Here is a 26,399-nt window from a genome sequence, read left to right as displayed (position 1 = left end):
AGTGGCCTGGCTTGAAATATAGGTGCTTCTGAGAAATAAGCACATAAGGCTTGACATGGCAGTGAGGAAAAGGGAAATAGCCTTGTCAGCTCTCTCTCAGTGACCTCCCGAATGATTTGACATCAGACACCACAGGAAATTGTACACATACATTTACTAGGAAATGAAGTATATAGCTCATCATTTTAGTACTGGAGACATGCAAGGCATTTTAAAGATGTATTAAGAACATTGCAAGACTTCAGTTTTAAAGACCTGGTGTGAGGCAAGTACTGTGCTTTTGTATTTTTACTTATTTAGATTCCAATTCAAAGCAGAGAGAGTGAGAGAGAGAAAACTTCCTATATGTTCCTACTAAAAGGCAAAATATGTAAAATGTGTGAAATTCACTGAAGCAGGTTTGAAAAATTAATAATGATGTACAGGCAGTGGAATACCTGGCACAAAATCTTTCATACCACTGTTGGGTCAAGAGCATCATGGAAGTCTGCCATATTTCTTTCCAGGAGCTGTTTATGGCTCCTCTGAGCAGAAGCAGGGTGGTATTCCATGCTGTTTCTCCAGCTGAGTTCACACCATCACAAGGATGGGCACACCCCTTAACCTGTTCAACTTGGCCATGCCAGTTGGCCAGTCACACCATCTGACAACCATCCTAGATACACCTTTTAATGAGCAAAGCACTATTTGGGAGTAAGGTGAAAGTGCCAGCATGCTAAATAGATTCATCTAGTAATAGTTCTAGCTGTGATCCAAAGCTTTTCTACTGAAAAGCCAACCAGTAGTGGCAGAATAAGGGAGTTTGTATGCCAGATTTCATGGGTTGATTCAATTGATCCATTTAGAATCAGACCTAGACTCCTCCTTCCCTTTATCCAAACTTTAAAAGGTGAGGGATGATGACCAGGCATTGTTAGTGGCAGCAGGAACACATTATGTGGGCCCTAGAAGCTGCCTAAGCAAGTGCAGGAGTATACAGGGTGGTCCCCATGATTCCCAGTATCCCTAAATATGATCTTCAGCATCCAGAAATGCTGTAGCAGAGCTACTCTCAGATGTTATCCAAATTATTCTGATTTTAAAAGCCAAGCAAGGGAAGGTATCTGCTTACCACTAGACTTTGGATAGTTGACAAAATAGAAAATACAGCTAAAAACTGAAGCAATGCTTATCTATTTTGTAGAAGAAGGAAATGTTTATCTTAGTGCATAGGTTTGTCCATATACATTCTGCCCAGTTCCCATTTATTTGACCTGATTTACTTGAATTTTAGCCATACTGCTACAACAATCAGTAGGGTAATAATCTAATTTATAATCTAGATAAACCAAAGTAGATGGATTTAAACTTTAGCACAGACTCAAACCCATGGGTTTGAATGTAAGTGCTTTTGAAATCTATCTATCTATCTATCTATCTATCTATCTATCTATCTATCTATCCATCCATCCAGACAGTAAAGCTGATCCTGGCTGAGTAGGATGTTTGAACTGTCTTCCACTAAAAACAACAGTCCCTACATATAGAACAACAGTGAACATGGAAGAAGGCTAAGTGAACTCTTCTCCCTAGCATGCTAGTTTTATGTGTGCAAGGATTTTCTGATATGGAGAATGATTTAAACAAATTATTCTCTACCTGCAGCATCTTCTAAAATATTACACTCCTGGAAAAGCTTTACTATTTGTTTCTGCTGAATCAGTGGTGTAGTGAGTGGAGCGGAGAGTGGTCTCTTTGCACTAGACCACCACTCACTCTGGGCCACCCCAGCACCACACAAGTGGCTTTAAGGTTTTTCTCCATAGGGAAGAATGCAGGTTTCAGCAGCCCCATAACTGCACTTGGGGGGTGCTGGGGTGGCCCAGAGCGAGGGTGCCAACCATCTCCATGGGTTGCTAACCCATGGGGTATTGGGTTTTGTTGTTTCTGAAGTGTTCTGAGTGTAGATTCTTTGGTAGCATATAAGATTTTCAATGACAAACCATGAATCCACTCTCATCTGCTAACCTTAAAGACACATAAACTTCAAAAATCACTTACAAATCAGCCCTTTGCTCAATTCCTTTCAAATAATTCTGATAGTTTCCTTGCCCACTTTGGGAACTACCACCCAACACACTCCACTCTAGGACACCCCTTTCTCCCCAACGTGAAGCTATACATTTGCTGCAATCCTCATTATTCTCTATGAGAAATTCCAAAATAATTTAGAAATTCACCAATAATGAGAGGAGTGTCTGATTGCCTTGGAACTTTGTGGATAGTAGGCACTGCTGGTTGTCTACCACCCACCCCACTTTTGTGCCCCTAGGTGCTCAACAATAGGGGATATGGGCTGGTTCGTGTCCCATTATACCCTATGAGAAAAATTATTAAAATATTTCAAATATTCATTAAATATCATAGGGGTGTCTGATTGCTTCAGGGTTCATGTGATTGTTGGCACCCATGGGTACTGCACAATAGGGAATAATGGGATGGTTCGAGTCCCATTATACCCTATGAGAAAAAAATAAAAATAATTTTCAAAAATTCATTAAAAATCATACGAGTGTCCAATTGCTTTGGGGTTTGGGTGGCAGGTACCCCTGGGTGCCACCTACCATCCTTCCAATTTTTGGATGTCCGAACTGGTTCAAACCAGTTCAAAACAGTTCGAATTCGAACCAAACCTGGGGGAGGTTCGAGCAAAACTAAAACCGAACCACCCCCTCTTGGTTCTAACCTGGTTCGAATTCGAACTGAACCAGGAAAACCGGTTTTGTGCACATCCCCAATTCCCTTTGATACTTTTAGCTAAATGTTCCTCAAACTCTCTTTTCGCCTCCCTTATTGTCACCTTGCATTTCTTTTGCCAGAGTTTATGTTTCTTTTTGTTTTCTTCATTTAGACAGGCCTTCCAATTTTGGAAGGAAGTCTTCTTCCCTTTTATGGCTTCCTTGATGTTACCTGTTAGCCATGCTGGCATCCTCCTGGACTTAGTGGTACCTTTCCTCCTTTTGGATATACAATCTAACTGGGCTTCTAGTATTGTGGTTTTGAGTAAACTCCATGCACTCTGGAGTGAAGTGACTCTCCTTATTTTCCCTTTCAGCTTTATTTTGGAGAAGTTTCCTCTTCTGAAATTCAAAGTGTTTCAGACTTCCTTGGTGATTCTCTCCCTGCATGAATGCTGAATTTGATTACATTATGTTCACTGTTCCCTAAAGGGTCGATGACACTGACATCATGCAGCAGGTCCTGGGTGCCACTTAGGATTAAGTCCAAGGTCACCTTCTCTCTGGTTGCTTCCAAAACCAACTGTTCTAGGCACAGTCATTCAACATATCTAGAAATTTGACCTCTTTGCCATGACCTGACTGCAAATTTGCCCAGTCTATGTGTGGGTAATTGAAGTCAACCATTATTACTGCCCTGCCTCTCCTTGATGCCTCCCCAATTTCTTCCTGCACCTCCCAGTCACTGTCAGCATTTTGATCCAGAGGGTGATAGCATGTCCCCAGTAGCACATTTACTTTCAGGTCTTGTATTGTCACCCACAGGGTTTCTGTGGAAGACTCTACTCCTCCTAGATTTTCTACCTTGTTAGATTCGATCTCTTGTTTAACATACAGTGCTACTACACCTCCAAGGCACCCCTCCCTGTCCTTTCTATAGAGTTTATATCCAGAGATAACAGTGTCCCATTGGTTCTCACTGTTCTACCATATTTTTGTTATGCCCAGTGTATCTATTTCTGTTTTAGCAACCAAGCACTCCAGCTCACCGATCTTGGCTTGGAGGCTTCTGGCATTGGCATATAAGCACCTACTGTATATGCTGTATCTCATACCTGGTGTCTGTTATCTTTCTTTTGACTCTTTAACCAGCTGGCCCAGCCTTCTGTCTGCTCTTTATGTGGCTCTGCTCTGTCCCCCTTCTGTTTTGTCTGAATCCTCAGCACCCTTGCACGTTAAAGGATGGCATTTGCCGAACCGGATACTGTCCAGCTCCTGTCAGCTATTCCCCAGGTGTCATTTTAAAAGCTGCTCTGCAACCCTTTTTATTTTAAGCACCAGCAGTGTGTAGGGGTGTGCAATTCGGATTTTCGGGTGATTCGGCTCGGACCCGAGCCGAATCACCCCCGTTCTGTTTTGTGCCCGAATCTGGGTCACCTGAATCACCCTTGATTCGGTTCGGATTCGGATTTAATCCGAATCCGAATCTGAATGATTCGGGGGGGTAAAAAGGGGCCCAGGGGCAAAATTTTGGGGTGGGGTGGTAGTGCCCAATGGGTAGAGTCTACCACCCCAATTTCAGGGGGATTGGGCAAAGTCCTGATTTTTTGTGAATTTTTAAAGTTTTAGTGACTTTGGGGCAGTTCGGGGGTATAGCATGGGATTTGGGCAAAAGGAGTGGGGTGGGGTGGTAGTGCCTAATGGGTGCAGGCTACCACCCCAATTTCAGGGGGATTGGGCAAAAAGTGAAAGTGAAAACTGAAAGAAGAAAAAACTTCTAAGGTGTGAATTCTCATTCTATCATAGCAAATGAGATTTTTTTCAATTAAACAACTCTCATGACCCCACTTTCACTTTTTCACACTTTCCTTTACTATGAATAATATGAGGAAGTAATCAATTTAGCACACTTCACCTTATGAAGACAAACCTCATACAAATAAATTCACCATAATTCACCCCTCTGCCCAATCACTCTTAAATTGGGGACGGGTGGTAGCCTCCAGCCATCAGGCACTATCTACCAGCCCACCCCACTCCTTTGGGGCAGATCCACTTTCTGCCCCCAATCTGCCCCAAAGACACCCAAACTTCAAAAATTCTCAAAAATCAGCCCTCTGCCCAATCCCCCTGAAATTGGTGTGGTAACCTCCACCCATGAGGCACTACCACCCCACCCCACTATTTTGGGGCAGATCCACTTTCTGCCCCCAAACTGCCCCAAAGTCACCAAAACTTCAAAAATTCTCAAAAAATCACCCCTTTGTCCAAACCCCCTGAAATTGGGGTGGTAGACTGCACCCATTAGGCACTACCACCCCACCCCACTATTCTGCCCCAGCCCCCACTTTCTGCCCCAATATGCCCCAATCTGCCCCAAAGACATGAAATTTTCAGAAATTTACCAAAAATCAGCCCTTTGCCCAATCCCCCTGAAATTGGGGTGGTAGCCTGCACCCATTAGGCACTACCACCCCACCCCACTCCTTTTGCCCAAATCCCATGCTATGCCCCCGAACTGCCCCAAAGTCACTAAAACTTTAAAAAATCGCCAAAAATCAACCATGAACCGAATCACCCGAATTTTTTGTGCCCGAAATTCGGGTGATTCGGCTCGTGCCTGAAAAAATTCGGGGGACATTGGGGGTGATTCGGTTCAGCCCCGAATCACCCAAAATTGTTCATTTCAGGCACAGATCGTTCTGTGCCCGAAATTTTTTGCACATCCCTAGCAGTGTGGTTCCATCTTGGTTCAAGTGCAGCCCATCCCTTTTATACAGGCCTTGCTTGCCCATAATGTGCCTAACAAATCTAAAACCCTCCTCCTGGCACCAACGTCTCATCCATGCATTGAAACCCCTCAGCCCTGCCTGTCACACTGTACCTGCGTGTGGAACAGGTAGCATTTCTGAGAATGCTACTTTGATCAATATGCTATCAATCAGCCTAAATTTGGCTTCTGGGACCTCCTGACTATCTGCTTGCTGCTGGATCACCATTATTTCATCTCCTCTCCCTCACTGGAGGGAGAAGAAGGAAAATAAACACAGCCCAGCAACAAGCGCTGCCTGTAAGTGAGTTCTGGATCCACAGAGCCCAGGTCCCACCCACTATGCACAGGACATCACTCACAAAGGGAAGGGGCCTGAGCTCCATGGAGCCTGTTTGAGCTCTGTGGAGCTCATTTCCAGGCAACGCTTGCTGCTGGGCTGGGCAGCAAGGGAGAGAAAGGGAAATAAACACGAGCCAGCAGCAAGCACTGCCTGGAAATTAGCTCCGGAGAGCTGAAGTGGGCCCTCTGGTGATCGGACCATGGCCTCTTTGCATATGACAGCATATGCAATGGGGGCTCCAGTGGCCCTTTTCATTGGCGGCCTGGGTTCTTTGAACCCATCCACTCAATGGTGGCTCTGCTCCTGTGCTGAATGCAGAAGATGGCTCTTATTTCCATGCAGATTTGTTTAAGGGTAGAGTATTTCATCCAAACCTTTCTTAATTGGGTTGGTTACAGGTTGCTGTTGAGAGTATGAATGCATATATGTATTGATTCCACACATGCATACATGCACACTCCCATTTTCCGCCAGAACTGTCTCCTAAATCTATTTAAATCAGCAAGGAGGTACAACCTGTTAAGAGCAAATGCTTATAGAGGACTTTTTACACAGTCATTGTCATAGACCAGGTTCTGGGATGTTCCCTGAAGGAGTGGGGCCAAAGGGGCTGTAAGTTTATTCAGGATCTGGCTGGTACTTGAGGTGCCAAGCCACAGAAGCAACTCCTCTTTTACTCTGCTAGCATATAAAACACAAGAACCTGGGCTGTAAAAACTGGGAAAACATCTTGTTAAAAGTGCACTGTTTTTTCTTAGGCTATTAAAAGTGGCATTTGGGAAACAGTAGTGGTCATGCTGGTAGGAATTTATGCTCAGGCAAGATCTTAAAAAGATGAGACAGCGCTACAATGATCTTTAAAAAAAAATGAATGCAGTGATATTACAGAATAAGCACACTATATTGTTCAGTATATCAAAAACATATTAAATTAGTTTAAGGAAAGTGTGATGTGAACATAGAGTTTTCAATGTGATCTCTTGAGATCTGAGTGATGGAATACCAGTTATATAATAATCATACAACTGGGGAAAAAAGCTGAATATATATTAAAGCTGGGGATTCTTGTACTAGTAGAAAAAACACCTTTTCGTTTAACGTAATTGTGAGCTGATTTAACTGTAGACATTTTCAGTCATTTCAGTTCATCACAAAATCTCAACCTTCCTGCACCGGATGAAATGGCATATTGGAGACATTTAATTTAGATTAAATTTAACCAAGCCAAAACCATGAAAATGCCATGGTGCAACTGAGTGAAAATTATCTTTCACATTGTTCAGTTACTACCAAAATTAGACTGAAAATAATGCTTTCTTATATAAACCCTACAACTGGAAGACAATAATCTGTTTAATATCTTACCATTTCTAGCCTTCAGATGGGAGAGGTTTATTGTGGGAGGAAGTTTGATTAACACAAACCAGAGTTACTATGGCTGTCCTCATAGATGGCCTCTCTTTCCACTTTCCCCACTTGGTTCTATCCATACAGGAAGCTCTCATATTAAAATACAGCAGGTTTCATCTCCCTGCCTATCCTCTCTTGAATCCCTCATCAGTTTCCCCTCCCATTGCCTACACATCACTCCTTCCTTTTCACGCACCCCAATAACACTGTGTGTGCACACGCGTGGTACCTGTGGATCACATATACATAAACACATACTTGTAAAATGGCTTGCAGTTTGCAAGCAGATTAACATCTGGTGTCACTGTGATTCTTGTATTCTCCTAGCTCTATGAGTTCCCATGAACCATGTGTTCCAGACATAGAGTTTTCCCTCATTTTCCGGGGCATTAATGTATTTTTCCAGGGGTTTAGATTTTTCTGGTAGTTTGGGTGAGGTCTGGAACCTAGAACCTACCTGTGAAAATGGCATGTTTCTAGCATTCATTGGACCGGGCCCCACGATCAGGGAGACTCGGTTCTAACAGGTGAGTGGGAACAGCGGGCTAAGCCTGCTCTCCCCGCTCATGAGCGGGCAGGGAGCCCTGGGCAGCCGGATTGGATACCCATACAATGGCCGGCTCTGAGACAGAGCCGGCAGGGGCTGGGGAGCTTGGGGGCCACGTGGCCCCTGGAAGCCCCAGTATGCCCTGCGCGAGCACGCAGGGCATACTGGGGAGACCCCTGAGCTGGGAGGTTGCTTTTAAGCCTCGCGGCCAGGGGTCTACTCACGAGTAGCCATGGCACGGAGCCATGCCACGGCTACTCATGAGAAGAAACCCGGGCTAAGGGGTGGGCTGCAGGAGTGGGTTAGCCGCTCCAGAACCACCGGGCTCGGCTGCGAGCCCGGTGGTTCTTACGATCACAAAAATCGGGCTAGGATTTTCCTAGCCCGTTTTTTGTGACTGTAAGAACAGCCCCATTGTTTGGTCTGGGAGTTTCATGTCAGTCAGTGAGTCAGTCAGTGAGGCCCAAGCAGTCTTATTTGCACACTTGCAGTATAACTTCCAAGTACTGTGTAGCTTCTCCTGAGGCAGCACAGTAAAGAATAAACATCACATTTTGAGGGGCGCAGGTCATTTTTTGGAGTTGCCACAGCTTTAGCACTGGGTATTTCCTCAGGCATGAATGTCTTGTTTCCCCTCTTTATAAAAAAATATGTTTGTGGAGTATTTTCACCAATATACCTTTGCACAAGCTGACAAACCCACTCCAGTTGCTCAGCATTCCGTCTTCTATAGCTGAAACAACAACACCAGGCATGCCCCTTGCTTCTGCATCAGGACACACCTCTGCAGTCCTTATTCCTGTGGGGCTCAGTCTGATTCTGGCCCCCTCCCAACTTGTCCTCCTAATGCTGTAGAGAAAGCAGTAACACTGTGAGTACTAGAACAGCATTTAGAGTGGTAACCCTAACCCTAACCCTAACCCCACCACCACATACAAGCAGCCTCTTTCCAATGTCCCAAATCACATCCCAAGCAACACCCAATTGCACCTCAAGAACACAAGCAAAAGATGTTACGACTATAGAAAGTGGAATGCTGAGCCACTAAAGTGGGTTTGCTGGCTTGTGCAAAGGTGTATTAGTGCAAATACTCCATAACATATAACACAATCTGTAGATACATTCTATTTTATCACCAAGTTAATGAACACAATCACTCTCCCCACAAATCAGAGAAACAAAATCACTTATTGTCTGGACCATTTCCCCTCACATACTCTAGGCTCAAAAAACATTAATTTGCAGTTCTATAGAATTGTTTCTAGCACCTGAAACACTGTCGGGTTTTTTTTTGACAACACAAAGGATTCAATAAGAGTTATTCGGTACCCCTTGTCTTTTTCTTCATGCTGTGCTGCCTGCATACTGTTTACTCTGAGCATGTGCTGAGTGTCCTCATGCCCAGCAGCAACCCAGCTATCAAGAATGGTGAAGAGGGTGGTAGGTGGCCCTGGCAGGTGGCTGCAGGGCTCAGTGGAGGACTTTGCACCCAGCAGTACCTCTATCTTTTGTGGACGTGTTACCTGTAATATGGTGGGTTGTACCTGAAGCTCCTGATGTGAGGATACAATAAACCAGTTTATGTACCTCAGAAGAAACAAGGCCCATTCTGTCTGAAGACTAGAGTTACTAGTTTATGCAGAAGCCACCTTGATTTCCAGTTTGGACATGGGAGTATGCGATGGCATGTGGCTTAGATAGAATACATATGTCCATTTGCCAAAAGGGTGGTATATTTCCCCTATCATTTCTTCACAATTTAGAGATTCCAGTTGTTTCCACAGTGTAGTAACTTCTACATGATGTAAGATTCACAAAGAGAACAGTTGGGAAGAGGTAGAGCACATGATTGCCCAGAGCCCTTTACACAAGTCAAGGAGAGAGTATTCTTCAGACAGCTCAGTTCTGCATGAATCCATTTGCACCCCTGGTGATCATAAAGAGTCATTGCACAGTAGAAAGATTTGTCACTGGAATCTACCCTCCATCTCAAGTTGTACAATATTTCTACAAAGTACTTTTCTTTGTATACCACTCCATCTTTTTAATGCATCAGGCTTAGCTAGGAGAATATGTTTTCTGCTTTCTATCTATACAGCGTTGTGCACGAGATATCTCATTTCAGGATCCAAATATATCATACCACCAAGTGTATTACTTTACAATGACAAGTCACGTGAACATACAAAACTGCCTTCTCCTGAAGCAGACTATTGATTTATTAAGTTTAGTGTTGTAGCTCTGCCTGGCAGTGGCTTTCCAAAATCATAGGCAAAGAGCTGCCCCAGCCTTCCTGCTGGAGACCCTTTAACTAGAGTCGCCAGGGATTGAATCTGGACCTGCCTGCATGCAAAACATGTGCTTTTATCAGTGATACATAGCCCTTCTCAATACTTTACTTTTAATTTGGGATGGCAAAGGTCTGTCATAGAATTCAAAGGTGAACTTCTCTGCATTGCATTGCATTGGACCAGGATGTTTGATAATGAAGATGAGCTATCTCAGACAAAAAGCATCCACAAAGTCTGAAACAAAGTCTGTTATTGATAAGACTTAATATGTCTTAAATATCTATTGTGTGACAAATTGAGATGAAAAGTACAAGTGAATAAGCTTTGTTTCGTGATATGCAATGTTGGTACTGTAAAGTAATCAATGCTTATTTTATCAAATAAGTGTGAAGATACTACGCTGCCTTTCACATTCTACATTTTGTTTCTTCTAATGTTTCTCACTTACCCCTTTTGACTTTTATTTTCCCTTTGCTTTAAGACACCTTTACAGTTTTAAAATGTGCTTTCCTTTTTTTAGCAGCAGTTTGCTTATCTCACTTCTGCTATATTTCTCCTGCTAGCAGTCCTCTGACTTCTACTAAAGTTTGATTTAATGCCTCCTTCTCACCCTCTGTCTTTTTCACACTATTTCTCCATTATCACATCTAGCATCCTTTTGTGTAGTGCCTACTCTCTTTCCTTTACTTTCTATATATTGCTTCCTTTTATTTGGAAAATACCTACTGATATGCACACACATTCTCTCTTCACTAGAGTGTCTACATTTCTGAGTGCAAAGCCTGTTATGAGCATGAAGGAGGAGCAGTATGTTGTTCCCAAAGGAAATACTGCATAAATACATGGAGAGAGAAGGTCCCTGGAAAACAGATTTAATTCTACACCAAGATATAAAGGGTGAGCTGGTTTATATTGTAAGATGTGTTCTTGTTACCTGATAATCTTCGATAACACTGGGGAAATGCAATAATTCAAGGACAAGCTGGTACAGGTTGGGTCTTCAACACACTGCTAGGCTGCTAGTTAATGTAGGTATTGTAACTATTTTCCCTTGTCTTGCTTAAGAACATGAGAATACAAGATTACATACCTATTTAAGCAAATGTACAGAGTCAGTGTCAGCAGAAGAACTCTTGGACAACTTCCAGGACCAAACTGCTCTCAGGGCTCACCACTGATGCCTGCTCTGGCAGCCCAGGAGGTTTTTATTGGAGCGGAGGACAAGATTGACTAAACCCATTAATAACAGAGCCAGCATGAGCAGAAAAGGTTGATTCCATTAAAGAGTATCTTGAGACAGTTGTTCAAGATTCAAAAGCAAGTAAATGTTATTAGAGATGTGCACATTAGGGATGCACCCCATTCTAGGAGTGCCGAACCAGTTCCGTAGATCGGTGTTTGAGCTGGTTTGGAGCATGGTGTGGGGGGGTCTTTAAGGGGCAGGGAAAATGCACCTACTTGCCAGCCCCCCTCTCCTCTGGAGGGAGAGAAAGGGGAAAACGTCCTGAGAGCTCGTCATTCACACCCTTGGGGGCATGGCCTGGGCTGCCGAGAGCCCGAACAAGCTCTTAGCTCATCATTTCAGGCAGTGTCGGCTGCCTGATAGGACGTTTCCCCCCTTATCTCCCTCCAGAGAGGGAGAGGAAGGGAAAAACATTCTATCGGGCAGTCAGAGCTACCTGAAATAATTGGCAAAGAGTTTACCCAGGCTCTCAGTGGCCCGGGCGTGGGAGGGGGGAGTTTGCTCTGGGCTCCTCTGGAGCCCGAGCCACACCCCCGTGCACATGATGTCATGCTCACGGGCATATTGGAGGGGGCCCCCGAGTGGGGCTAGATTCAGGCCGCCGCTCAGCTGGCTCCGCCCTTGGGGTAGAACTCAACTTCTCCTCATGCTGGGTATCACATTTGTGATAAAGTGGGACTGCTTGTGTGCGTCTCCACACACTTTCCTGGTAAGCACCATGCGAAACCCCTTAGATATCTCTTAGCAAACTTCTGTTCACAAATCTCCCCTGGTCCAACCACCTTAAGAATTGCCCCACCCACTAGCTGTGTGACTCACCAGCAGCAAATTCCCCACTCCCTGTCTCTCTAGGCACAACAGAAACTGAAACTGCCATTTCAAAAACAAACCCCTAGCCAGCCAGAAATCAAACTCTAGAATTGACTAGCCCTAGCAAACTTACCTTGTCTTTCCCCACTTGTTTTCTTGTTCATTGATTGAATGATTGATTGATTGATTGATTGATTGAGCTTGCTTGCTAGCTAGCTTCTTTATGAAAGAAAACAAAGGTTTGCTGCCTCCTGTGGTCTGAGCTTGTCTTCTAGTAAACAGAGGATAGGATCCAGACGAAGTTACATGATTAAGTCCCATTGAAATTAAGATAGAATAAAGTTTTATTTTCCCCTCTTAGAAGAAAGTTACTTAATGTGCAACTATATCATTGGCTGAAACATTGTTGGTTTCTGTCGGTATTGGTTAGTAGTCTACTGACTGTAGCTGATTTTTTGGCTGAATTGGAAATTATTTGAAATTGTATTATGTTTAAGAATATAACAAAGGTAAGTGAATTGTGACAGTTAAATGGAAGGGTATGAGAAATGGGGCAGAAAATTTCTTATTTACTGCTCACTCTTTCTGCTCATCTGGTATTACTGCTCACTCTTTCTCCTAAGCTACAGAACTTTTAAACTTTTGTAGCAAAGTAAATATAAAAATAATTAAATAAAGATGAGTTGGCAAAGAAAACAAATTAGATTTAAAACAACAACAACTGCTCAGCCAAAAAGCGTAGGCTTCCTTAACTGCTCTCTAGAGAGTGAGTGAGGGGTGGTTCATAGAATCATTTTTTGAGGTCTATAACTGTTGTTTATATTGTCCCATTTCCCTCCTGCCAACAATTTAAGACTGATCTTTTCCCTTTTCTGCACACCCTCAGTAGCTTGGTTCTGCTCTAGGCAGACAATGAGGCCAATTCCGTAAAATAGGCCAGAATAATGGTTTTATTCAAAATATTACATATTAAATATTTTATAAACCATTTACACATTGCAGGAAAAGAAATGAATAATCTGCATTAGGCAATTTCTCTACTTAATATAGATAGCTAATTCCCTACTTTAAACTCTCCCCCAAGTTAGCACTCACAGAGCTTAGGCACATCTTGACATGAAGTCATCCTTTTGAGAAGGAGCTGTCCACCTTGCTGAACACTCAGAATACAAAAACATCACTACTTCTTGAGCCAAATCTCTTCATGACCGCTCCTTAATGATCATCAAGCTTTAAGGTCTCTGTATGGGTTGTTTCCAGAAGACTCCTCCTTCCAACATCTTTTTCTTCTTTAGGAATTCATCACTTTGTTAATCCTTTCTTGTCCCTTCCATCAGGTCTAGATCAAGCTTAGGAACATAGGAACATAGGAAACTGCCATATACTGAGTCAGACCATTGGTCTATCTTGCTCAGTATTGTCTTCACAGACTGGCAGTGACTTCTCCAAGGAATCTCTCTCAGCCCTATCTTGGAGAAGCCAGGGAGGGAACTTGAAACCTTCTGCTCTTCCCAGAGCGGCTTCATCCCCTGAGGGGAATATCTTCCAGTGCTCACACATCAAGTCTCCCATTCATATGCAACCAGGGCAGACCCTGCTTAGCTGTGGGGACAAGTCATGCTTGCTACCACAAGACCAGCTCTCCTCTCCTAAAGCTTCCACAAATCTCCTGAGTCCCTGCCTGTCTTTGTCCTTGACGTTGTTCCATTATTTACTCTGTGTGTGTGTGTGTGTGTGTGTGTGTGTGTGTGTGTGTGTGTATCTTTATTGCTCTTTAACAAGTCTGTGTCTGGTATTATATACTCTCTCCTTGACTTCTTCAGCCCATCACAGCACAGCCTATCTCAGGCCTGAGGCTCATTGTCTTATAACTAACAGGGGTGGGGCATCCAATCCCTGACCATTCATTTGCTGATCTTTTTGTATCCATTAGGATCTTTCTGTTGCACAAAAATATGGTGAATGGTATGAAACTAACTTCCCAGAACTGCAGCCACCTCCTTGGCTACAGTAATGATAATATAGCTTCGCCTTTAGTAGGCTGCCAACAAATGACTAGTTGGTTGACAACTGTACTAGTGGTGGTATCTGCAAACCTAAAAAAGAAACAAGAAGTCCTCTTTGAGCAGGCACCCAGGATCATAAGCATTTAGAGATACTGTTGCTGGTGTGGTACAGCTACTATTTCCGATGAGCTGATTCAGCTTGTAGTAGTATGTCAGCTGACCATGCCTCAGTAGATGTGCCGAGATGCCAAATGCTTCTATAAATAGTGGCCATGAAGGCTTTATGTAATTTAATTTCAATTCCTGCTTTTGACCTCTGAGACTGGTAGTAAGCACAAATTTTGTCCAAGGTCTATGTAGATACTGTGATGCCTGACAAGCTGGTGAATTATGCCAATTTGGGATGTGCAGAAAGTTCCATGCTCAAAACATTCCAGCTTGAAATGGGCCATTACAAGTGTTCCGAACTTGGAACAGAATGCCCTTCAAATGAAAGACCTGTTCTGAGCTTCGAACAGAACAGCTTATTTCAAGTTGGAACATCATAAGCATCCTGAGCACCATTTTGAATTCCAAAATGGCGCTCTTCTGTCCTCTTTACACACATGGCAGCCATTGGCATGGTCAGTACCATGACACAAATGACTGCCGGATGTGCACAGTGCCCAGAAAAGTGCCATTTTGGAATCAAAAATGGCACTCAGAACGTTCTGAGTTGGAACAGGGTTTTTCCATCAGAACAGTTGAATTGATTGCTAATTCTGATGGAATGTTCTGGGGATTTAGTGTTCCATTCCAAGCTCAGAATGGAACTATAAACTGATTTCATGCACCTCCCTAATGCCAATTATATATGTTTGAAATAAATTATATGCTGTTATACTGAATTGGTAATCTGTTCAAATTTTCAATAGCTCTCTCTTGGCATCTAAATTCTGCTGATGAATGTAGCACCAAGTGCTGTGGGCAGTTTTAAAAGGAAAAGACAACTATTTCCTTACAAAATTGGCACTTCAAATTCAGAGAGCACTGCAAAAATTTAGAAAGAAGAAGAACACATACATTGCAGTTTCAATATGATTTTCTTTCTTGCACCGAACTCAGTATTTCTGATATTAAGACAATGGTCTTCTTCTTGTTCCCTTTTATGCCAAATTATTCCAATTCTATTTCCATACAACATCTCTAGTTATCATGCAACTGGATTGAACAGCACCTGCGTTTATCAGACTGTGGAGGAAGGATGTGTACTGGAGTGTTATAAAGTAACATACTGTGGTAGCAGCATTCACTGGAACATCTTGTGGTGGAAGCTTCTTAATTTAATCATAAAAGGCCGGAGGCAGGGTATTCTCAGTCAGGGGTGCTCAGCTTGCAGAAGTTGCTCCCAGCCTCGGTTCATCAGTATAGAATGTGCTGACTTTGCAGGCATGCTTCATGGTTTGTTTATTCTCCCAGACTCTCCCTGAGGAAATGTGGGGGAAGGGGGTCAGGCAGGAGGGCTGAACTATGGAAAGGGTGTGAATGATATGAGAAGAATCAAAGTCTTTTCTTATTATGGAAAAACCCCAAGAGAACCAAGAGGCTGGGATGAGCAAAGAAAACAATGGAGATGTATGTTGCTCCATAGGCACCAACTCTTAACACCAAGAACTCCTACTGACCACTAGAGACATCAGGAGTGGAGGTAGAGAGTGTAAGACTGCCCTCTTGTTCTTTCTTTGCTCTTGAATCTCTGTTCTGAGTCTCTTGTGATTGGGAGACTGACACTCTTAGAACATTCCTTTCTTCTTTGCTCTCTCTGTTCTTTCTTCTTTCTCCACCATGAGGTAGCTAGTACAGAGTGCAGTCTTTTCTATCTTACTTTGCAACTTCTTACTTGTTTTAGCCCTTAAACAATGGTCTCCAGATCTCCTCTGTGAGCTCTGTTCTCATCAAACTGGGTTTCTCTGCTAAATAAGCGGTTGATTCAAATTCTCCTCTGTTATATGACTGAGGGCTGGGGCTGACTTATTGTCTTGGACTGCTGGAAGGAAGACTCCTGCTCATTTTATTGTTGCCTAGTTCTTAGTTAGGCCTGGTACAGGTATGTGCCTTGGGCTGAGCAGTGATGGGGAGGTGGGGGACAACCCTGAGGCAGTTATACGAGTGGTGGTGGGGAATCAACCACGATATGGTGTTGGTAGGCCAGCGGGCTATTACAGGAGAAGGGAATTCAGAAATTTAATTGCTGTTGCCCCTTCCAACAGGCCTACCACTTCTTTGACCCTGGAGAGAAATGCCACCCACCCACAGAACCTCACCGTATTATTCTATAATGCCAGGTCAGTTCAAAATAAATCTGAGGTAATCCATGACTTGATTATGGATGAAGGAGCTGACCTGGTATGTATCACAGAGACCTGGTCGGGAGAGGCTAATGGTCCAGTTTGGTCCCAGCTTCTCCCAGAGGCTTACTCCATGGTGGAGCAGGCGAAAGGATGTGGGCGGGAAGGTGGAGTGGCTGTGTTCTATATGAATGTAATCTTCCTTAGCAGGATCCTTGTCAGGGATCTCTGTCAGGGATTTGATCTATATTGAATGTGTGTACCTAAGTCTAGGGAACAGGGATAGATAGATGCTGTTGTGCTGATTGCCCCACTGCTCAGTGGAGTCACTAATTGAGCTGACAGACCTGGTTGCTGAGGTACTGGACTCTGGAGTGGCCAAGATTGTTGTTGGTGGGGGATTCCGATGTTCCTTTTGGGACTGGGTTACTGACACATGATGCTGGTCACACACTCGATTTGGTCTTTTGCTGTGATCAGGGTAGTGTTCCGTGGCTGGGGACTCCTGCCATCTCCCCATTGTCATAGACGGGTCACCATCTGGTTAAGGTAAAACTTACAGCCATGACCCACCTATTCAGGGGTGAAGGACCTACTAGATTGTTCCGCCCAAGGAGGATACTAGATTGTTCCGCCCAATAGGATTCCAAGGAGCCTTGGAAGTGTTTAGGGTTGGCTCTGCTAGTGATTTTGTTGATGCCCTGGTGCAAACATGGGATAATGAACTCACTAGAGCAGTAGACACAATCTCTCCTAAGCGTCTTCTCTGACTTGCTTTAAAGACAGCCCTGTGGTATTCAGATGAGCTACAGGAGCTGAAGTGGTGAGGTAGATGACTAGAGCACAAGTGGAAGAAGACTCGGCGCAAGTCTGATTGGGTACAACAGGGAGCACTTTTGAAGATCTATACTCTGGCAGTGTGGGCAGCAAAGAAGCAGTTCTTTTTTGCCTGTGTTGCTTCCACAAATTCACATCCAGCTGAGTTGACTAGGGTTGTGAGGGGGTTAGTATGTATCCCCTTCTCCTTCAATTTAAACTTGGAACCTTTGGTCACTTGCTGTGATATTTTTAATCACTTTTTTGCAGATAAAATCTCTCATATATGGGTTGAGCTGGATTCTACAGTTACTGTAGAGTATACTGTGGAGGTGTTCATCAACTCCTCTTATTGGATTAGATTGGATCATTTTCAGTTTGTGACTCCTGAGGAACTGTGTATCCTACAACCTGTTCTCTTGACCATTGTCCAATTTGGCTTATCTCATCTGATATTCATATTATCAGGGAGGGTCTAGTAAATACTATAAATGCATTTCTAAAGGCTGGCAGGGTGCCTCCTTGTCTTAAGGGGGGTATTATTAGATAACTTTTGAAGAAAGCTGCACTGGATCCCACAGAGTTAGTTAATTACAGACCTGTTTCTAATCTTCCATGGTTGGGCAAGGTGATTAAGAAGGTGGTGGCCTCTCAGTTCCAGGCAGTTTTGGATGGTGCAGGTTATCTAAACCCACTTCAAACTGACTATTGTGTGGGCTATTGGGTTGAGACTGCCTTGGTTGGCCTGGTGGATGATCTCTAACTGGCTATCTCTGCTGATCCCTTTGCATCTCTCTGCTGATCCTTTTGCATCTCTCTGTGGCTTTTCAATACCACTGACCATGTTTTCCTTCTGGACCTCCTGAGAGAGGTGGGATTGCGTGGCACTGTTTTGCAGTGGTTCCACTCCTACATCTCTGGTAAATTCCAGATGGTGTCTCTTGGAGACTTTTGCTCTGCAAAAGCGAGAACTGAAGTATGGAGTTCCACAAGTCTCCATACTGTCTCCAGTGCTCTTTAACATGTACATGAAACTGCTGGGATAGATCATCAGGAGGTTTGGTGCAGGGTATTATCAATATGCTGATGACACCCAGATCTACTTCTCCATGTCGATCTCATCGGGAAATGGCATATATTCCCTAAATGCCTGACTGGAGGCGATAGTGGGCTGGATAACAAACTGAAGTTGAATGCAAATAAGACGGAGGTACTGACTGTGGGGGATCAGGACCTGAGAAATGGTTTAGATCTGCCTGGTCTGGTTGGGGTTACACAAAGATCAGGTACATTGCTTGGGAGTGCTCCAGGACCCAAAGTTCTCCCTGGCTTCTCAAGTTGAGGCAGCAGTCAGGGATGCTTTTTATCAGCTTCAGTTGATACATCAGCTACATCCATTTCTAGAGGTAAATGACCTTAAAACAGTGGTACATATGCTGGTAACCTCCAGGCTTGATTACTGTAATGCACTCTATATGGGGCTACCTTTGTATGTAGTCCAGAAACTACAATTGGTACAGAATGCAGCAGCCAGATTGTTCTTTGGGACAACATGAAGGGACTATATAACACTGGTTTTGAAAGAACTACATAGGCTGCTGATATGTTTCTGGGTGAAATATGAATTGCTGGTTATTACCTATAAAGCCTTAATAGCTAGGGTCTAGGCTATTTAAGAGAGCATCTTCTTTGTCATAAATTCTGAAGCCTGTTATGACCTTCTGGAGAGGTCTGGATACAGTTGCCACCAGCCAGTTTGGTGGTGATCCAGGACTGGGCTTTCTCTGTGGGTGCCCCAGGAATTTGGAATATGCACCCTGCTGAAATAAGAGCTTCTTCTTCTCTGTTTGTTTTCAGGAAGGCCCTCAAGACTCTTCTGTTCTTGCAAGCTTTTAATTAATATTAATTTTAATTGTTTTAATAGCTGTTTTATACTATTGTTTCTATTGTGTCTAATTTATTTTAATCTGTGTTGACTTTTAAAGATGTAAGTGTGTGTGTGTGTGTGTGTGTGTATGAATGATATATGTTCTGCTTTAAAAACCCACAAAAAATCCCCAGAAGTTTCATGTTATGCACCCTAATTTATGTTGTGGTCTCCTATGTACCACGGTTTGCTGTGAATTTTGTGGACCAGGCAGCAGTGTAGCAGAGTGTGTTTGAAGATGAACAGCTGGTGCAAGTTAACAAAGCATCAATATTGCTTCTGACACCTTGGAGGTGCTCACATCATGACTGTATCATTGTTTGCATCTTTCTATGGTTCAGATACTATTCTGCATCAGATGACTACAATGCAAATAGCACCTATCAGTGCCTATCCACTGTACAACTATCCTTGCAGATGTACATGTAATTTTAAAGGTCAAATGATGTGCATTCAATACATATCCAACAGCTAAAGTCCATACTATACCCATCCCTATTACAGAGTATGGGGCAAAATACATGCATGTTTCTGATGTGGGAGGGAAATGTTTCCTGCTTTCCCAGGTATCAGCTTTGTCTAGTCCCCACACATCCAGCTTTGTGTTAATGTGTTAATTGTTTGTTAATGTGTTGATTTGTTGTACACCGCCCAGAGCCTTTGGACACGGTGGTTTATAAATGTAATAAATGTAATAAATAAATAAATAAATAAATGTGCTAAACTAATAGCATGGGAAGCTGCTATGTAGCCATACTCTGTAATGAAAAGTTCACAGAAATATGTGCGTTTCACAAACATACCATATGTATGTTACAGAAACTGATATACAGGGCAATTTTATTAAAGCTGAAAACATCTCAGTGAGTCATAGTCATGGAACATTGTTTTCCTGTGAGATCTCAGTGCAATGATTGATTTAGAGTTATCCTCAGGGCAGAGATATTAATACTTCAAGTTATTTATCTGATTCAAAACTATCTAACTCAGTTGACATTTGTCACTATTCTACTTTCTCATAGCTGAAACTATTTCTGAAATCCGAAACTGTCAGCATGTACTGGACACACTTTATTCTGGTCACCAGGTTCAAACTGATCTTGCCCCTTCAAGTAAATATTTTGTTCTCAGTTACTCTCTTCCCTATCCAGCTTCAGCCATCATAACACTATATTTATTAATAATAATAAGAGAAGCACATGGTTATGTTTATTCTCACAACAACCCTTTGTGGTAGGTTAGGCTGAGAGATAGATACATGACAGGCCCAGAGTCACCCAGTTAGTTTCATGGCTGAATGGGGATTAGACCTCAGGTCTCCCTGGTTCTAGTCCAACACTCTAACCACTACACCACATTGGCTCCATATGAGGGAGATGCTGAAGTAACTATCCCTCGTATCCTTTGAAAGGCAAAGGATGCAGGTATAAACACTCATCTCTCTTTCTACAGCTCTGAAAATATTGGCATGGGAAGAGGTGAGGTATCTGAACACCATATAGTGTCATTGATTGCCTTTGTATAACCTGTGTGTCTAAGAAGCTCTACTTACATTATGTATTGAGTTATAAGAGCTGCATCAATGATTTTCACAGAAGGTCAACAATGGGTTATACTGGAAAAAATCCTGAAAAATTTGTATCTTCCAGTACAAAATATTATCAAATATCTGACTCATTATGAAACTTTCATTAGCTATAGGTTCACTGGACATTTTTACAATAAAAGAGGGAATGATACACTGTTTGATATGTGCATTGTGTTGGTGGGGATTGTACTGTTTTCTGACCAATGGCTTTTCCAAAGGCATCTTTGGAATTGCTAATGAAACAGCAAAACCTACACTTCCTTTTAGGGCAAAATAAAAAGTAATAAAGTGGGCACATGCTGTTGTATTACCTGCAAGTCATTTGCAGGGTTTAAAAAACTATTCTTTTGTTTTCAATCTTTTACTCTGTATATATTTTATTGCTCTGAAATAAAATATTTCTGATATTTTGTACATCACATCATAATTCATGAGAATACTCTTGATGGAGAAAAGTGTTCCCTGTTGCTGAGGAAATTTATTATCAAATATCACCAAACTGGTTTTTCCAGTGATACTAATGAAATTGATTTAAATGGGCACTAAACACAATGATGGGTTATATCTTGTAAATGTGCTGCTGGCTAGCTTATACATGGAATGAATTAATGAATGGTTCCAAATGTGTTGGCCAACCTTCCAGATATCATGGGAAGCCTTTCAAAATCACAGGGAAAAATGAAAAACTTTCCTTCCTCCTGCTTTTAAATACATGGTATCTTAGCTTTTAGACATAAACTGTTCTTTCTTTCAAAATTTCTTCTTCTACCAAATGACCTCCATGATTTTCAGCATATCACCTGTAATCACAATACCTGAAGTAGATGAAAAGCTTGTAACAGAACCCCTTTTTCCTGGGATTGAATTAGACTGTTTTCACATGATCATTTTTCTGTGACAAATGATGCTAATCTAGCAATAGCATCATTGTGGGGCTAAGCTAGAGTCCCCAAACAACTAGGGAAAAACAACTCTGGGCTGGCAGGGTTGTTTTTGTTTTTGTTTCTCTTTTGAGCCATTTACCATAAAAGCAAGGGGACAAGGCAAACTTTCCCCCACAGGTTGGTGTTTCTTTAATAGCACACCTTGAATAAATAAGATATACAGTCATCACTCTTGTGCTGGGCTCTGTCATTAGATCCACTCAAAACTACTGAGTTCAAATGCATCCAAAATCCATAACTTTATCCCATAATCCTAGAAAGCCCCATGAAGGTACCAGCATTTGAGAATTCAGATGGTGGTAATGTTAAACTGGGCCTGTGTGCACTTGAAAGATCCAGGACACTTTGAACCATGAATTAAAATTTGATGTGCCTAGGATTGTCCGCAACGTAGTGAGCACATGTTGAGTCTCTTATCTGAATTGCTTCATCATGGCAACTATGACAATTCAAGGCTGGCCTACTAATGAGGTATGGTGAAAAGGCCAACTCAGGAAGCATATTGGCAGAGACAGCAAGGTGTTTCCAGTGCTGCTGTCATGGGGCTGGTCCCATGAGCAGAGCTACTCTCCATTTCCATCTCCTCTCCACCCACAGTCTATCAACCTTCAGATCTCACAGGTAGCAGCTGGGAGCCCTTTGGAAAGTTGCTACTCTCCTCCTTGGCCTCTTGATTGCCTTTTATCCTTCGCTCACTGCCCTTCCCAAGTATTCCTTCTCCCTCCCCTCTGTCAGTCGCCCAATAATGTCTCCCCTCTTCCATCCTCAACCATGCTTCTGCGTCTCTGGTTGCTGAAACTCCGTGGCACTCTCACCAGTCAGGCAACCCTGTTGTGTTTGAGAAAAGGGTCAGGGGAAGGAGTTTTGACACAGTTTATGAAGTACTGTTATCCTAGGTGCTGGTGGACATGTTTTGAGGGAATTTCCTGACAACTTCCCAGTTCTGACTCCTGTCATCATTGTCAACCTCTGTTTCTTCACCATGGTTAGCAACACTCGACAGGCTCAGGTAACACTTGCACAGCAGGGATATACTGCAACATTTTATTGTGAGTTCATACTTGTTCTGAACTATGGACCTGTAATCTACCTAAAAGCAATGGTCAGCCAGAAGCAGGAATGCCATGGAAAATACAATTGATACTTCTCTAGTAACATGGTCACCATTTTTCAATTTTATTGACAAAGTAAGATTAACTATAAAAGGCTTGAAAGACTGCAGGCTATTTATATGTTATAATACATTTTAAAATCTGGTTTTGTCTGTTAATCAAATGGGTTCTTGATCTAAGGATAAAGACAATATATATATAAAGTTGTATATATATATATATCTATGTTGTCTAGAACTATCTTATTGTTTTTGTAGCATATGCAAATTTTGATAATTTGTGAGCTTATTTATAATTGATATTTTTGTGTTATTTTAATGTATATCTGTTTCTGAAAAATAAATGATTATTAAAATAAAAAATAAAATTAACAATAGTGTTTCCTTTTCAGAATAGACCCCCTAGTTCTTCAATGTCTTTATACAGGAAGAGTTCTGCTAGTAATTTAGAATACATAATGCAATATTTTTTCTCCTTGCATTTCATAGCCCTTTGATCCCAAGGTTCACTTTATGCCATGTATAAAATGAGAATAGGAAGCTGCCTTCTAATGGTCTGACTTCTGAGTCAGACCATTGGTCCATCTAACTCAATATTGTCTACACTGACTGGCAGCAGCTCTCTCAGGCCGCCTTCAGATATAACACCATTCCAGAGGCAACCATGCCAGATGTTCGGGTTTGTGGTCATTCAAATGCAGGAACCCACAGTTCCACCAGGAAAGCAACCCGAGGTTAACAACCACAAACCTGAATTGTCACCGTCAGTGCCTCCTCAGTTTTGGCAGTGATAACACCAGTTAGAAAGTGGTGCCATGTCATCCAAAGGCTGCCACTGCTTGGAAGCGGAGTTGAGAGTAGGAACCTCCTCTCTCTCTCTCTCTCTCTCTCTCTCTCTCTCTCTCTCTCTCTCTCTCTCTCTCCATGATTGGCTACTGTGGCTGTCCTTCATGAGAAGAAGGAAGCCTGCACAGTCATTCCCCCCCTCACTCAATCTCCCAGACTCCAGATCAGATTGTTTGAGAGCACGATGGGATAAATGAGGGCAAGCCTCTGTTGGACCTGTGGTTCCCCATTATGTGCAAAGGTGGCCTCAGTCTTACCTGGAGATGATGGAGATTGAACCTGGGGCCATCTGCATGCTAAACACAGATGTTCTACCACTGAGCTAGTGATGAAGCTATCTGATGAAGTAGGGTCTATTCCACAAAAGCCTATGCTACAATACATTTATTAGTCTTGGATGTGCCTCAAGACTATTTGTTGTTTTTGCACCAAACTAAATCAGCTCTGGAAGTTTTTAATATTAAAGAAACTTCATAATAAATGCTAAATCCTAACAATAATGGGAAATATTTCTAAACCAGTATTAGACATCCCAATGTATTTGCAATTTATCCCTTCTAAGAATCAAAAGTGCTTGAGCTATCAAAACTAAAATTGGAAGGATTACCTGTAATCCTTAAGTGTTCAGCGTAAGAACTGATGATTTGCACTCTACCTAATAATGTACAACAGAATCAGGGCTGGATGGTGACTGACACAGTCCTTTGCTCAGCCTGTCCAACCTTGCACGCTTCTCTCTTCTTACAAGTGGCACACTCCTTTTTGAAATGATTCATTTTTCACACATAACATATAAAGATATCCTTCCTAACTAAACTTTAAAAAAAAAAATCTTTCACCTTGTGAATCACCAAGCTGCAAAGCATACATTTAGAAGAGGTGGGCTGATTGAAGAAGTTGTTCAATCAGCAGTTTCACTGATGAATATTCATTTTCTGCTTATCTTCAAATCGGATCTTACAGCCATCTGTTGCCTGCTGCTTAGAATCAGTCAAAGCACCTGCCACAATCTTGTCTGACATCTTTAACTCTTCATGGGAGCAAGAGCTGTTCTATTGCTCTGAAGCAAACCTCTGTAAATCTTTTGCACAAAAGAGCCAGTGTACTTGTATTGCTGGCTGGGGAAGGCAGAACAAGGAACAACTTGAGACCTGCATTTATTTTTTAGAGATATATGCCATTCTTCTGTGCAAAGGGTTTCTTTAAATAAACACATGGGCTTGGTTCAGATACAGTGACAAAATCTGGTCTGTATTTACATCATGAGTCATTGGCAAGCCTTGGGCTCATACATTTCTCATCCTCTTCATCCTCCTTCACTATGCAGGAAGGAAATTAAAAGCTTCCTGTCACAGTTTGTAACAAACCATAGTTTCCTGTTTCATTTGAATATGGGAAAGTGGTTCATACAAACCATAGTTTGTATACCATGATATCAGACCAGGATCTGGACTAGGTTTTGCACAAATGAAAGCTTCCCATAACTGAACATTTGAAGCTGCCTTGCTCTGAATCAGATCATTGATCCATCTGACAGTATTATGAACATCGACAGGCAGTAGCTCGTGAGAGTTTTGGACAGGGGTCTTTCCTGTCTTTATTTGGAGATGCCAGGGGTTCACCCTGGCACCTTCTGCATGTAAAATATGTGCTCTTTCACTGAAATACAGCCCCTTCCATAAAATAGGAAAGTATCATTTGCTACAACCACAAAAGGAAGCATCTGATCTCCTCTCCTCAATTGCAAAGGAGGGGAGAAGAGGAAGGCAAATGTGCAAACCCAAGGTTTGCTGCAGCTTGGCAAAATAATACATGCTTCTTTCTGAAAATATATCCCTGAGAGTTGCTTGACTCTCAAGGAGATATTTTCAGGAGGCACGGTGATTTCAGAGGGAATCTTCAAAAATTGCCCCTCCCCCATAATGCTACTCCAACATTAGACTGGATGTCAACCTATAAGGTCATTCACACAATTGTTTACCTGGTATTGGGAGGGCTGGGTGAGAGGCAACATCCTACCTACCTTCCCCCCACATGGTCCATCATCCTGTGGACACTGCCACTTGCGCCCCCACAACATCCTTCCTCTAGCCTCCAGATACCCCAAAATGCACCGCACAAGCAGCACCATACATTGTAGAAAGCCCAGAGGTTGGGTAGCTACTTCCCCCAGCCTCTATGATCAAAATGGCTGATGGCAGCCTGGTTGCACACACGACCAGGCGGTGGGATAGAAGGGCACGTCCAAGCCCTTCTACCTCACTTTTAGCCCGGGTTTAGAAGCCAGCAAGTTTTTCACATGGGGCTTCTAAAGCCCTTTAATTCGCATCTCCTCCGGAATGGAGAGGATGCATTCACATATCAGCCAGATTTACTCTGAAGTTCCTGCAAGTTATCAGAGAGCAGTTCACACACAATTTGGGTTTTTCATAGCACGTTAAGAGTATAGCCTGATTTATATCCAGGGTTAAAAAAAAAATCCACTATTTGTGTTGGTTTTTTGGGACAACTTCAAGTTCACAGTAAAGCCTCCCAGTAAATTCATTGTAAAGGCTGTTGTGTGTAAAAGTCCCTGGGTAGCTGGCTGAGGAGCGTGGGGATCAGGACTAATCATGGCAGTCCTCACAAGCAGCTGTATCCAGATAGAGCAGCTAGTAAGAACAACCTCTATGTGTTTCTTTCAGGAGCTCTTTCCCACAAGGA

Source organism: Hemicordylus capensis, chromosome 4 (genome assembly GCF_027244095.1).
Source record: "Hemicordylus capensis ecotype Gifberg chromosome 4, rHemCap1.1.pri, whole genome shotgun sequence".
In the NCBI taxonomy this organism is placed as follows: Eukaryota; Metazoa; Chordata; class Lepidosauria; order Squamata; family Cordylidae; genus Hemicordylus; species Hemicordylus capensis.
This window is presented reverse-complemented; position numbering follows the sequence as displayed.